The 12524-nt window shown below is 39.7% G+C and overlaps 1 protein-coding gene across 9 annotated transcripts in view; it reads right to left on the bottom strand.

The window, feature by feature from the left end:
• Positions 1-12524, bottom strand: part of shank3a (SH3 and multiple ankyrin repeat domains 3a) — a 250984-nt gene that overhangs the window by 126385 nt on the left and 112075 nt on the right. The gene's annotated exons all lie outside the window — the stretch shown is intronic.

Below are 12524 nucleotides of genomic sequence, written 5' to 3'. Positions count from 1 at the left end.
CAGCAATGACCTGAAACACAAGATCTCAGAGATGCCTCATCAGAAAGAGTCTCAGTGGAAACGTAGCTGTTAGGAAGCCATGTCAGGAAGGGAGTGAACCAGGGAGAAAAGGTGTGCCAAGTTACACAAGAACTGGACTAAAATTTAGTGGCATCAGGCCTTTTGGATTTGTAAATACTAATGTAAAGTTTTGAATTCATACCACCGTCAACAAATACAGAGGAGGTTAGAAGGGAGGGACAACACTGAATGTCTACAGTTATCTGTCACACATGGTGGAAGCTCTGTTATGGTTTGAAAGCTGCATTTCAGTGGTGTTGGAGATCTTGTCAAAATTGAACACAGAAAAATACCATCGGATTTGAATCCACCATACAATACCATCTGGAAAGCAATGAGGACTTTGATCCCAAACACTCAGCCAATGTAGTAAACGCATACCTGAACAGAAAAACACAACAGAGGAAGATTAGGTGTGGACTGACATCCCAAAAGCCTGGACCTAAACATTTCTGAAGTAGTGTGGGATCATCTTCAGTGAGAATGGAACAAAAGAAAGCCAACATCCAAAGAAGAGCTTTGAATGCAATTCAAGAAGCCTGGAGAACTATTCCTGAAGGCTACTCAAAAGAAACTACAGGAAAGCTTGCCTGATAGAGTTCAGGCTATGTGTGTACAGATGGCCATTGTATTGTATAAACTCAGTTTTGCCTTATGTACTGTATCTCCATATATATTTCTACCTTTCATTACATAATTGCACCCACCTCCCCATTTTCTCAACAAAATATAAAGGGTTGGCTCAAGATTTTGTGCAGTAATTTAAGTATAGTAATAGCTTCAGAATTACTTTTGAGACTTTTCTTCGAAAGGTCATCTTAACAGTCAGTGGTAGTTACCAGTAAATAAAACTAGAGAATAATAGGCAAAAGCTCTCACAGAAAGCCTTTATTTTGCTGACATCAATTTTTCAGAAACTTCTGGTGTCACGCCTGAGGTAAAAGCCAGGTTTTTTAATATAATATGCAATTCACATAGGTATGGTGGCTTTTCACAGTTATATATTACTGTTCACCCTAAGAGCCTGTGGTAGTTAAAGTAAACAAAACTAAGCAGAATTTCTTACACATAAAGTCGACATCCATTTTTCAGCAACATAATGTTGTGTCAACACGTGAATGTGCATTATTTATTATTCTAGGAAAAATGAAGCAAGGCAGTATGTAACTGCTACACCAACAGCAGCAGGAGTTCTGTTTTTAGTCATAAATGCAAGAGTTCAAAGGTTCTGATGCCTGTGGGAAAGATGTGGAAAAACAATCCACTCTGCTGATTTCTGTGCTCTGATAAGCAACCGCATATATATGCAATACATACTGTATACAGTGGAAATCTGCCTCTTAGGCATAAACTTCTCCTGTCTAAAAAAAAAAATCTCAAAAATTGTAAACGTCTGCCAACTGTTAATTAAAACTCAAATATTGGCTAGTTAACAGTATATGCAGTGCTATGCAACCAACTTCTCCAGTGTGCAAATGTGTATGGATATTGTGGCAGGTTCAAACACCTGCAGAGCCTAAGCTATAAATGGCACAGAGAGCAGAGAAAGTACCAAACCAATAAGTGATAAATCAATAATTCCTGCGTGCAATATAAACTCCAAACCTCAGCTCTAACCCATTCAGCATCACTGTATTTCTGACAGTGAGATGAAAATGTTAACAATAAAATCTTCTAACAGCAACACATCACTAACAACAACCACACGTAAGTGTCAAAATGCAGAGGCATATTAGTTAATCTCTTTAATATTCTGAGTTTGGCAAAGTAATAAATGAGTCAAAAATGAAAGTGCAAACATTACAGTAGTTGCAGAAGCAAAGACACACGGTAATGCAAAATTCAGAGATATAGGAATCCTGGTTATAAAATATTAAACAACGTGTTTAATATTACTGAGTTATACCACGTTTTTCATGCATTGCTCCAAAGTTCAACTAAATCAGCTGAATCAAAATCACACGGGCTTTGATGGGACCTTATCATTCTACAGTCTTGGCCTGCATGATGTGCTCTGTGCTCAGCTCAACCAGCAGAATTGCAGAGGATGTGCCTGAACCAGAGGTATTACTGCTACAGACCATTTAACAGTTTAAGAATTGGCTTGTCCCCAGTGTGTAAGACTTTGTCACCTTAAGAAGTAACTGAAGAAAATATTTAAAAATGGCAAATTGCTATTGATAATGCTGTTGATTATTGAATTTAAATGGTAACCCTCAGTTACGTCAAGAGAATCAGATGAGAAAAATATTGGTTCTGTCTACCCTGAATTGATCTGTCCTACTTTATATACCAGGTGACCATATCAATGGTTTTTGAAGCCAGCAAGTCATGATATCATTTAACCAATTATTCTTAGGTTGATAATTGTTAATAGGTTATTTGGATTCCTTATTAAGATCTGTTAAATAAAGGTCTGGCTATATGAGGTCAATAAATAAAACTATTACTAAAATTTATATCCCTCTAGCTATCCAACAAGTTGTACTTTTTACTGTACCAATCAATCCAGCAATCCACAGCTAACCTGGGATTTCCAAGGAAAGAGGTCCCCTTTCAAATTCTCTACTATTTGGCTTTACTATGCGTTTTCTTCTTTCAAAACAGTCGGGATTTTACCATCAAGGTCTCTTTAGTTAATCGCTTTGGTATTGCTTTAAGGGGAATATTTGTTGGCAACTATTCATTTCATCATTAAATGTAAAGTTTAAAACAACGGTTATAGTTATTTCTGTCATGATCCTTTGGTTTTATATCCAGTGTTTTCAGTTTTAGACTCGCTCTTCTGTTTGATGTTTTCTGTTTGACTTTGTTGTGGTTTTGAGTTGAATATGATCTTTTCTTAGGTTGTGTTTTCATTTTGATTTTGTATCCATAGTTTTCTTTCTTGGTTATTCTTATGTTCTCCATGCCTAGTCGCTGTTTCTGTTATGTTTCCCATGTTTAGTTAGTTGTTGTCTTTGTCTTTACTTTGGTCTGTCAAGATCCATCTCAGTGGTTAGGCTTCCTGTTTTATTTTGATAATCTCTCATCTCATGTGCATTATATTCAGTTTTGTTTCCCCTCATGGTAGTTAATTCATTTTGTTCACCTGCACCTTGTTTTCACCAGCTGTGTGCCTGATTACCTCATGTGTATTTAAACCCTCGGTTCTCCTTAGTTTTTTGATGCATTGTACTGTTTGTCTGCATAAGCATTTTCCTTGTGTATTACCTGCTTTGGATTATTTTTGAACCCCACTTTCCTCAGTCATCTGGATTTGCTGCCTCACCTAAATAAAGGTATGTTTTTTGTTTCTTAAATCCTGTCCTGTTTTCTGCTTTTTTGGGTCCAGATTTTCCATAACCATGACAAAACAATGCAACCACACTGGACCCAGCAGGCATTGCAATAGCGCTAGGTGATGAGTTATGGGAGGAGTTCCAGAGATTTGTTAAAATTTCTAAATGAATTAGGACTCTACTGATGTTGGAGTCGAAGGCCCGTTACCACCAACCCTGGCCTCCAACCCAAGCTGCCAGAGGGTCTCTGCCTCTCCTCAGTCTCTGCCGCTGGCAACGGGGCAAACCTCGAGAAGTTCTTTGTCTCCTCCCATAACTCCACTGGCCATATGGCCAGCCTCCTGAGCCACTCCACAGGCGATGCTGGCCACATCCTGGACCGAGCTTTTGTGGCCGACTCAGTCTCCTGAACTGGTGCGTCACCCCATGGCCAGGTCATGTTGGACTCAGAGACATTGTATGTTGGTTCTGTTTCAGGCTGTAATTTATTTTTCATCAAGAGCTTGGATTACTGAGGGGTTAAGATTAATTCCTGTTGGAATTAACTGAATTTTGCAAAGAAAGGCTCACACGGCTCTTTATTTGTTTTGAACAAAACCTCTAGGATTCGCCTGAGTCTGGGCACAATTATATCACTGATCAGAAGGAACAGTATTTCCATGCTGCACACTACCCCAACACAAAGGAATGACAACAAAAGTCTTCCCTAAAAACTGAAAGAAAGAGACATTTACTGCACTGCTTGAGTTGAGTTTTTTCTGATGTATTAAAAGAATAATAATAATAATAATACCATTTTAGACTGTGATAGGTAGGGATGGGTACCGGTGTCCGGTGCCATGATGGCACCGGTTCTGACATAAACGGTAGTAACCAGACCGAAAAGCAACGCACATTTCGGTGCTTTATTTCGGTGCTTTTTTTTCCTGAGCTGTGATACACTTCTAGCCAATCATTTTACGTTTCCGAGGATAGTAGGCGGGGCCAGGTACGTACGTTCTGTTAGAGCAGAGCTACAGATTAAAAATGCCCAAGGCGAAGCGGTCGAAAGTCTGGCTGTACTTCACAGCAAAATATGCAAACTCAGCAGCCTGCAACAAGTGCTTTAAGCTGATACTGTGATACTGTCAAAGGAGGTAACACCAAGAATCCGATTAAACAGCTGGCGACGCATAGCGTTTTTTTAAAAAGCCGAGAAATGCGCCGTATTTGATAGCTTGCTGCGAGACCTCACACCGTGCACGTCGGGTGGGTTGCCAGTTATCGGACCCGGAGCAACATCCCCCAAAAACCCGAAGAATAGAGTCCTGCCCCCTAGCCCTGCCAGTGTAGCAGAAATGATGATGGCAGCAGCCGTTCTTCTCTGCATGAGTAGCTTCATGTTGTTCTGTGTAATTTACGTTGAGTAGGCTAACCACGTTATTACATTAATGCAGGTAAGGTGAACTAGCAAACATCATCATAGCTACATGCGGCTGTCTTCTTGTTTGATGGCAGATGCTCCCTTCACCCTGGCCAAAAAGGCTAAAATGACCAAAGAAAAAGTGGAAAACAGTTAAACATGAGAGGTTTTTGGACAAAGTTTGTGTTTTTTCCCATTGATTAAGCACTGCTTCCAGCCAAGAGTGATACCATATATGCCACATAGCTGCAGAAAAGGCACACATTGTTATCTTTTTACAAAAAAACCCAGCTGAACATGAGAGGTTTTTGGACAAAGTTTGTGTTCTCCATTCTTTAAGCACCGGTTCGAGCACCGTTTAAGCACCGGCACCGTTTCAAAAGTACCGATTTGGCACCGGTATCGGATAAAACCTAAACGATACCCATCCCTAGTGATAGGTATTCTATTATTGAACCAAATACAACCGAATATATCAGCCATAACAGCAACTTTGTTAAGGGTAAATTTAATATGCTAGAAAATCACTTTAGGGCCGCAGCTCGTATGCCAGTCTAGTATGTCAGGCTGACCTAAGTCTGCGGAGAGCTTCTAATAAAGCACAGTTCTACACACAAAGTTTGTATGAAGGCACATTGTATTATTTATCATAGAAATGCTTTTAGCAAGGAAAATGATGTGGCCAAAGCTTGCAGGCTATGATTTTGAGATGCACAATGGGAATACTGCATTACTGTCATTGATTGATTCAACAGTTTTACCAAATTTCATAGAATTAAATAAGAATCACCTAACCTTTTCTAAGCTCATCATGCCCATATGGAAAAGAAATAGTAAAAACTTCTAAAAGACTTGCATAAGATGTGGCCTACTTCATATAGTGAATCATATAAGGCTTATATGATTTACTCATGAATAGGGATGGGTACCGGAATCCGGTGCCATTATGGCACCGGTTCTGACATAAACGGTAGTAACCAGACCGAAAAGCAGCACACATTTTGGTGCTTTATTTTGGTACTTTTTTTCCTGAGATGTGATACACTTCAGATTCTAGCCAATCGTTTTACGTTTCCAAGGATAGTAGGCGGGCCCAGGTACGTACGTTCTTTTAAAGCAGCGCTACAGATTAAAAATGCCCAAGGCGAAGTGGTCAAAGTCTGGCTGTACTTCACAGCAAAAAATGCAAACTCAGCAGCCTGCAACAAGTGCTTTAAGGTGATACTGTGCAAAGGAGGTAACACCTCGAATCTGATGAAACACCTGGCGACGCATGGCGGGGGTTTTTAAAGCCGAGAAATGCAGCGTACCTACTACAGGTGTGGTGCCTGCTATCGGACCCGGAATTAGCAACCTCCCCCAAGAACCCGAAGACGAGAGTCCTGGCCCTCAGCCCTGTCAGTGTAGCAGAAATGATGACGGATGATGGTGGTAGCAGCAGCCGTTCTTCTCTGCGTGAGTAGCTTAATGTTGTTCGTGTGTAATTTACATTGAGTAGGCTAACCACGTTATTACATTAATGCATGTAAGGTGAACTAGCAAACATCATCATAGTTACATGCGGCTGTCTTCTTGTTTGATGGCAGATGCTCCCTTCACCCTGGCCAAAAAGGCTAAAATGACCAAAGAAAATTGGAAAACAGTTGAACATGAGAGGTTTAGGACAAAGTTTGTGTTTTTTCCATTGTTTAAGCTCTGCTTCCAGCCAAGATTGATACCATATATGCCCTATAGCTGCAGAAAAGTCTAACATTGTTATCTTTTTACAAAAACCAGCTAACCATGAGAGGTTTTTGGACAAAGTTTGCGTTCTCCATTCTTTAAGCATCGGTTCGAGCACCGTTTAAGCACCGGCACCGTTTCAAAAGTACCGGTTTGGCACCGGTATCGGATAAAACCTAAATGATACCCATCCCTACTCATGAAAGTGGCCACTTTCTCATTACTTTTATATATTGTTTTAGTAAGTATCCAAAACATACAAGTTTCATTTATATAATTTTTCAAGGGATCTTATATCTGTTTTCACTTTTGTATGCTTTTCATACAAGTTTCACACAAGACAGATACAAACTTTATAAGATTTCTATATATCTTTTCCATATGTGTGGACTGCTACTGCGGCCCATTTAAGATGCACAAATAGTAATCCACCATGCTTAACAGTTTAGTTGGTTTTGTGTGCAGTACTATTTTCATCCTTTTAGCTTTTGCACATCATCCACGTAGCCTTTTCCAATATTAAGATGGACACTTTCTGGAAACACAGTTGTATTTAAAGACATCTACTTTATCATAAGACTGCATTTCTGTCACATAAAAGCATGGTTGAGGCAAGAGCGGGTAAAAAGATGAGGTCTTGAAGGGTTTTTTTTTTTTTTTTACTAGAAACAAAACAAGATGGAGTGCACACAAAATTAAATCAAATTATAGTTTGTGTTACTTTTTTGTATCGCTTTTTGACTCGAACAAAACAACATACAAAACAGAAAACGTCTGTACAACTACCCCATTGTTAAATCAAGGAAAAAAAAGCCTGGGTCTGTGGAGTTTAAAGGGCATCGACCGAAGCTCTTCAAGAGTGACTTAATATACCAACTGACATCCTTCAGAGTCTTTCAGTCATGCTGCTAAGAAATGAACTGAACAGAATCTTGAAAACTGAACCAGAACTATTGCAGGTGATGCACAAAGTGGTTAATGTAATAATATATAATGTTGCGATTACTGCAGTTTAGTTTTGTGTCCATTCAAAATCTGCTATTTAAGGTGACTATATATCTGCAATTTACGTGAAAATTTAAAAGATCAGATCCACAGTATCCATTAGTCTCATTGCCAAAAACTGGACAGATAAAGTGAATAATACTCTTGTCGTCAACAGAAGCTGATTTACTGTGGCTGACTGTAAAATGCTTTTATTTGGCCTCTGATAAGATAAGATAAGATAGAACTTTATTAATCCCTCGGGTGGGTTCCTCTGGGAAATTCGATTTCCAAAAAAGCACAGCACCGACAGAAGTTACAGAGTTATACACACACACATATATATAAATACAGAGACAATATAAATAAAATATACGAAGGGGATAAATAGAATAAATAGGAATAAAAATAAAAATACAAGTGAATTGCACATTTCAAGTATTGAGTCTATTGCACCGTTGACTATTTACAAAAGTATTGCACAAAAGGTATTGCACAGTGAGGTGAAGAGGCACTACAGCTTAGTTGTTCCCCCCTCCTTTGTCCTCCTGTTTCCCCTCCCTCTCCCCTCCAGAGAGGAGTTAAACAGTCTGATGGCGTGTGGGACAAAGGAGTTTTTAAGTCTGTTAGTTCTTGTCTTTGGGAGAAGCAACCTGTCACTGAACAGACTCTTCTGGTTGTTAATGGCCGTGTGCAGAGGATGCCTGGCATTGTCCATAATGTCCATCAGTTTCTTTAATGGACTGTATGGCTGTTGCTGAGCAAGGTTCTGGAACTGAACCCTTCTTATTGTTAGTGCTTTTATAAGCTGTGCATATGCCAACCTGAAATACCAAAATTATTCATAAATCCATTAGAAGAATTATTTTTATTATTGTGAGTGTTACGTCCCCACATAAAAGCTAGGCGATGAGGGTGGGGGACAGTAACAGTTGGATCCGGGTGAAATGAAAAGAACGCCAGGCAGAGGTATTTAACACAAAATAAATCTTTATTATAATCAAATACCTCAATAATCATATAAATGGTAACAACAAAAAGAGACAGCACTGCTGCTTTAATGATAAATCAGACAGGTCAACCCAAAGAGATAGTGACCACTTCAACAAAGGAAAACAACTATAAGGCTTCAACAGAAAAAGACAGCAACGCTGCTAGTAACAATACCCAGGCAGGCCAAACAAACTAATGGAGGCCGCCATCACTTATGGGAAACCACCGCTCAGTTAAGCACTACTCACAAAGAGCCACACACAGTGGGGCTGGTCACACACAGCAGGCCGTTTCCATACCTAAACCAGTATCACACACTGACCAGCACAGAGGACATCCACCAGAAGCCTCTCCCACCTCCACACTGCTCTTCTCCAGCTTATATCACCTCTGAGGGTAATTGGTGGTAAACGAGGGCAGATGAGCAGCAGGTGTGTCCTAAAGGAGAAGGCAGGGGCAGAGAGAGACAAGGGGAGGGGCAAGAAAGAAGGAGGAGGAGAGGGAGAAGACAACACCACGCCCACACACTCCCACAGCGTCACAGGATGTAACAGTGAGGAATGATTAAGAGAAATATTGTGTTCATTTGACATATCACAGGTTGCACAAACACACACACACGCGCACATGCCCGCCTATGCATAGATCATATCACCAGGTCTTAAACTATTATTACTTTTCTGTTGCCACTTAAAACAAAGGTCCCTCAAAGTTTCACAGAAATCTAGATGACAAATATCAAAGAATGAGTCCTCTTTGCTCCTCAGCTTTGAGCTGCAATGCAGTTCCAGACTGAATATCAAAATGAAACCAATGAGAGCAAAAGAAAGAACATAAGTGCAGTAGAAGGAGACAAATAGCCATTGAATTGGGAGGTAGAAAAAAACAGCAGGATAATGAAAAATGCCTCCACACAATAAGAACCATAGTGTGCAATTATTGAGAATATGCAACTGTGTGTGTGTGTGTGTGTGTGTGTGCGCGCGCGCGCGCGCGCGCGCGTGCGCATATCTGCCTAGGATTAGGTGGTAGAAAATATACATTATATATTATATTAAAGACCTCATAGTACCATATCATTCCATTAGAGCACTTTGCTCTCAGACTGCTGCCTTACTTGTAGTTCTTAGGATGTTTAAAAGTAGAATGGGAGACAGAGCTTTCAGGCCCTTCTTCGGTGGAACCAGCTGCCATTTTGGATTTGGGAGACAGACACTCTCTCTACTTAAGATGATCAAAAAGGAACTTTTTAAACCTAAAGCTTATACATAATTAGGGTTGGAGCAGGTGACCCTGAATCCACCTTTAGTTACACTACAATAGATCTAGGCTGCTGGGGGCTTCCCATTATGCACCGCATGTTTTTCTTCACTCACCTTTTTCGCTCACTATGTGTTTATACACCAGTATGCATTTAATCTCTGGCTCTCTTCCACAGTGTGTTTTTATCTTATCTTCCTCCCCTCACCTCCAATCTGCCGCACCGGATGTTGCGCCGCCCCAAGTTTCTGCTGTAGGTTTCTTCCCATTTAAAGGAAGTTTTTCCTTTCCACTGTCACCAAGTCTTTTGTTTATAGGGTCTTGCTTGATTGTTGGGGTTTTACCTCTATTATCGTAAGGTCTTAAACTTTCTTTCCAGAAAACTGATTCATGATATGACAGCTAGTGACATGTCCCATGATACGGCTAAACATTTCATCTAGTAAAGTACACATTACTGGTACTGTGTTAGTATTTTGGCTCACGAACTGCTTAATTCTTCTTACATTCAACATGTTTCTAGAAAATTACTCATTTTGTGACATGGGACAGATGAGTACACTGTGGTCATAAAGGAATGGGCATAAAAAGAAAATATCCATGAAAATATCTCCCACACCAATTACAATACGGCTACCATTCTGAGCTATTGAACCAGGGCAGGATAAATCCATACTTTTATTTTGTATATGCTAGATTTTGAGCCTACTATCTGAGTGCCGCAACAGAAACAGAGCTTCATCAGAGCAGATAATAATTTTGCAGTCTTTTCCTGTCTGATTTTGGTGAGCTCATGCAAACTGTAGCCTAAGTTTCTTGTTCTTTACTGACAAGAGTTGCACCTGGTGTGGTCTTCTGATGCCATAGACCATCGGCTTCAAGGCTTGATGTACTGTGCATTTAGAAATGCTCATTTGCATACCTCGGTTTGACCAAATGGTTATTTGAGTTGCCGTTGTCTTGCTATAAACTCAAAGCAGTCTGGTCATTTTCCTCTGACCTCTGGCATCAACAAAGCATTTGTACCTAGAGAACTGCCGCTCACCAAATATTTTCTCTTTTCTGACCATTCTCTGTTAACCTTACAGAAGGTTGTGTGGGGAAAACCCCAAAAGATCAGCATTTACTGCAATACTCAAACCACTCTGTCAGCAGTTATACAGGGGCAGTAATAACTTAGAAACACATCTGCACAGGAATTCAAGATGCTGAAACACCCATTAGGCAGATTCTGAAGTGGATTGGAGCAATGTGAGCCACTACTAGTTTGTCATTCTCATACTCTTGACATCTTATCTTCGTCTTGATATGTGACTGTTGCCAGCTGTTGCTCCTGCTGTCCATTGTCATCATATAGTATAAAATGTGTTTTAAAAGACAAAACTAAATAAACGCTCAGCATGACTAAAAGAAGTCATGCAGATTGAATACCCAGCTGCTGACTGTTTCTAAACGGAGGGGAACTGGGGAATGATCCATAAGAAGCAGAAAAAGACAGAATGTATAATCGGTGAACTATGAATGAACTGTTTATTCCCAAAGTGTAATATATATATATTATACTTGATCATTTGAAGCCTCTTTACGGCTAAATCATCAAGAATATACTAGGAAAAACTTTGAAAAGCCCTGTGTTACATTCATACACTTGGGCAAGAATGTGACAGTCTGCCTCCATCAATACCTATCTTCTGCTGCCAAATGCCTTGCACATTGCATTTAGACCAAGTTGTTTTCGACAACCCTCTCACAGTATATCTTTTGGTATTCAGAGTATTGCTGGCAATGGTTTTAACATAGGCATACTTAACAACAATTGAACATATTGACATTCAGTGTGATTGGTGCAATGGGGTTAGCAATTATTTGCCCGTTGGGTTTTGGAAAGACAGATGTTTAATTCATTAAGAAGAAAATAGCAAGGTCATTGGTAATGGTTCAGCATCAGATCTCCTTTCACATTATTCATGCAACAAATTATTTTCAGTGATTAAGCTAATCAGTCAGTTATATTTTTAATTAATTCTATGAAATTTCAACAGTGAGAGAATGCTGTACTATTCATGATTAGGAAAACTTAAGCTGTTCAAAAGACTCCAATAGGAAGTAGAAACCCACACAAAAGCACCAAATAATGCAATTTAAGAATGTAAAGGCTAGAAACGTATAACGCTATCACCATTTTTGCGTGAAGCACGACTCAAACGAGAATGAGCGAGGATCAGGAGCTCTTATGATTCCTCCCCAGCCTGAGGAAATTTCATTTTTTCACTTCACTGCTGAAGGTTCCTGTATGGCAACAGCAAACACTGACAATACGCCAAGCTTACTTATATAAAATTATCTAACATACATCTGATTACCAAAAGTGCAGAAACAAATCATCCGAATGGGCATGCATCTAGTTTTATTATCTGGTTTAGCCCAAAGAAACTTTACTTATGATATGAGTTTGCTAAGGGTGACCATGCCAAATGTACTTTCCATGCTGATTTTGCACTCTGGTGCTTAACTACATCACATTCCTTCATGATGGAGACAGTGGTAGAGTGCAAGTCCTCAAAGCCCAACTATAAGCCCCAACTATAAGTCCCTACAAGGCCAAAAATCAATATTGGATGCCTTCAGTGATGATCTCCAGGCCCTCAGGCAGCACTATACTAAAAACGGGTTTGATTCTGATATTGGTGGTGCCAATGGACCTGGCAGCTTGCACATCTGGAAAGGCATAATTGCTAAAAGATATACAGGTTTTTAAGCAACATATCCTACCATCTAGATGATGTTTTTTTTTTTCAGGAAATTCCTAAATACCATCATAA

Source organism: Diplotaxodon limnothrissa, linkage group LG7, assembly GCF_057381915.1.
Source record: "Diplotaxodon limnothrissa isolate DT_005_m linkage group LG7, D_limnothrissa_male_GT1.1, whole genome shotgun sequence".
In the NCBI taxonomy this organism is placed as follows: domain Eukaryota; kingdom Metazoa; phylum Chordata; class Actinopteri; order Cichliformes; family Cichlidae; genus Diplotaxodon; species Diplotaxodon limnothrissa.
Note: the sequence above shows the minus strand (reverse complement) of the source record. Positions and strands in the feature narration are given on the sequence as shown.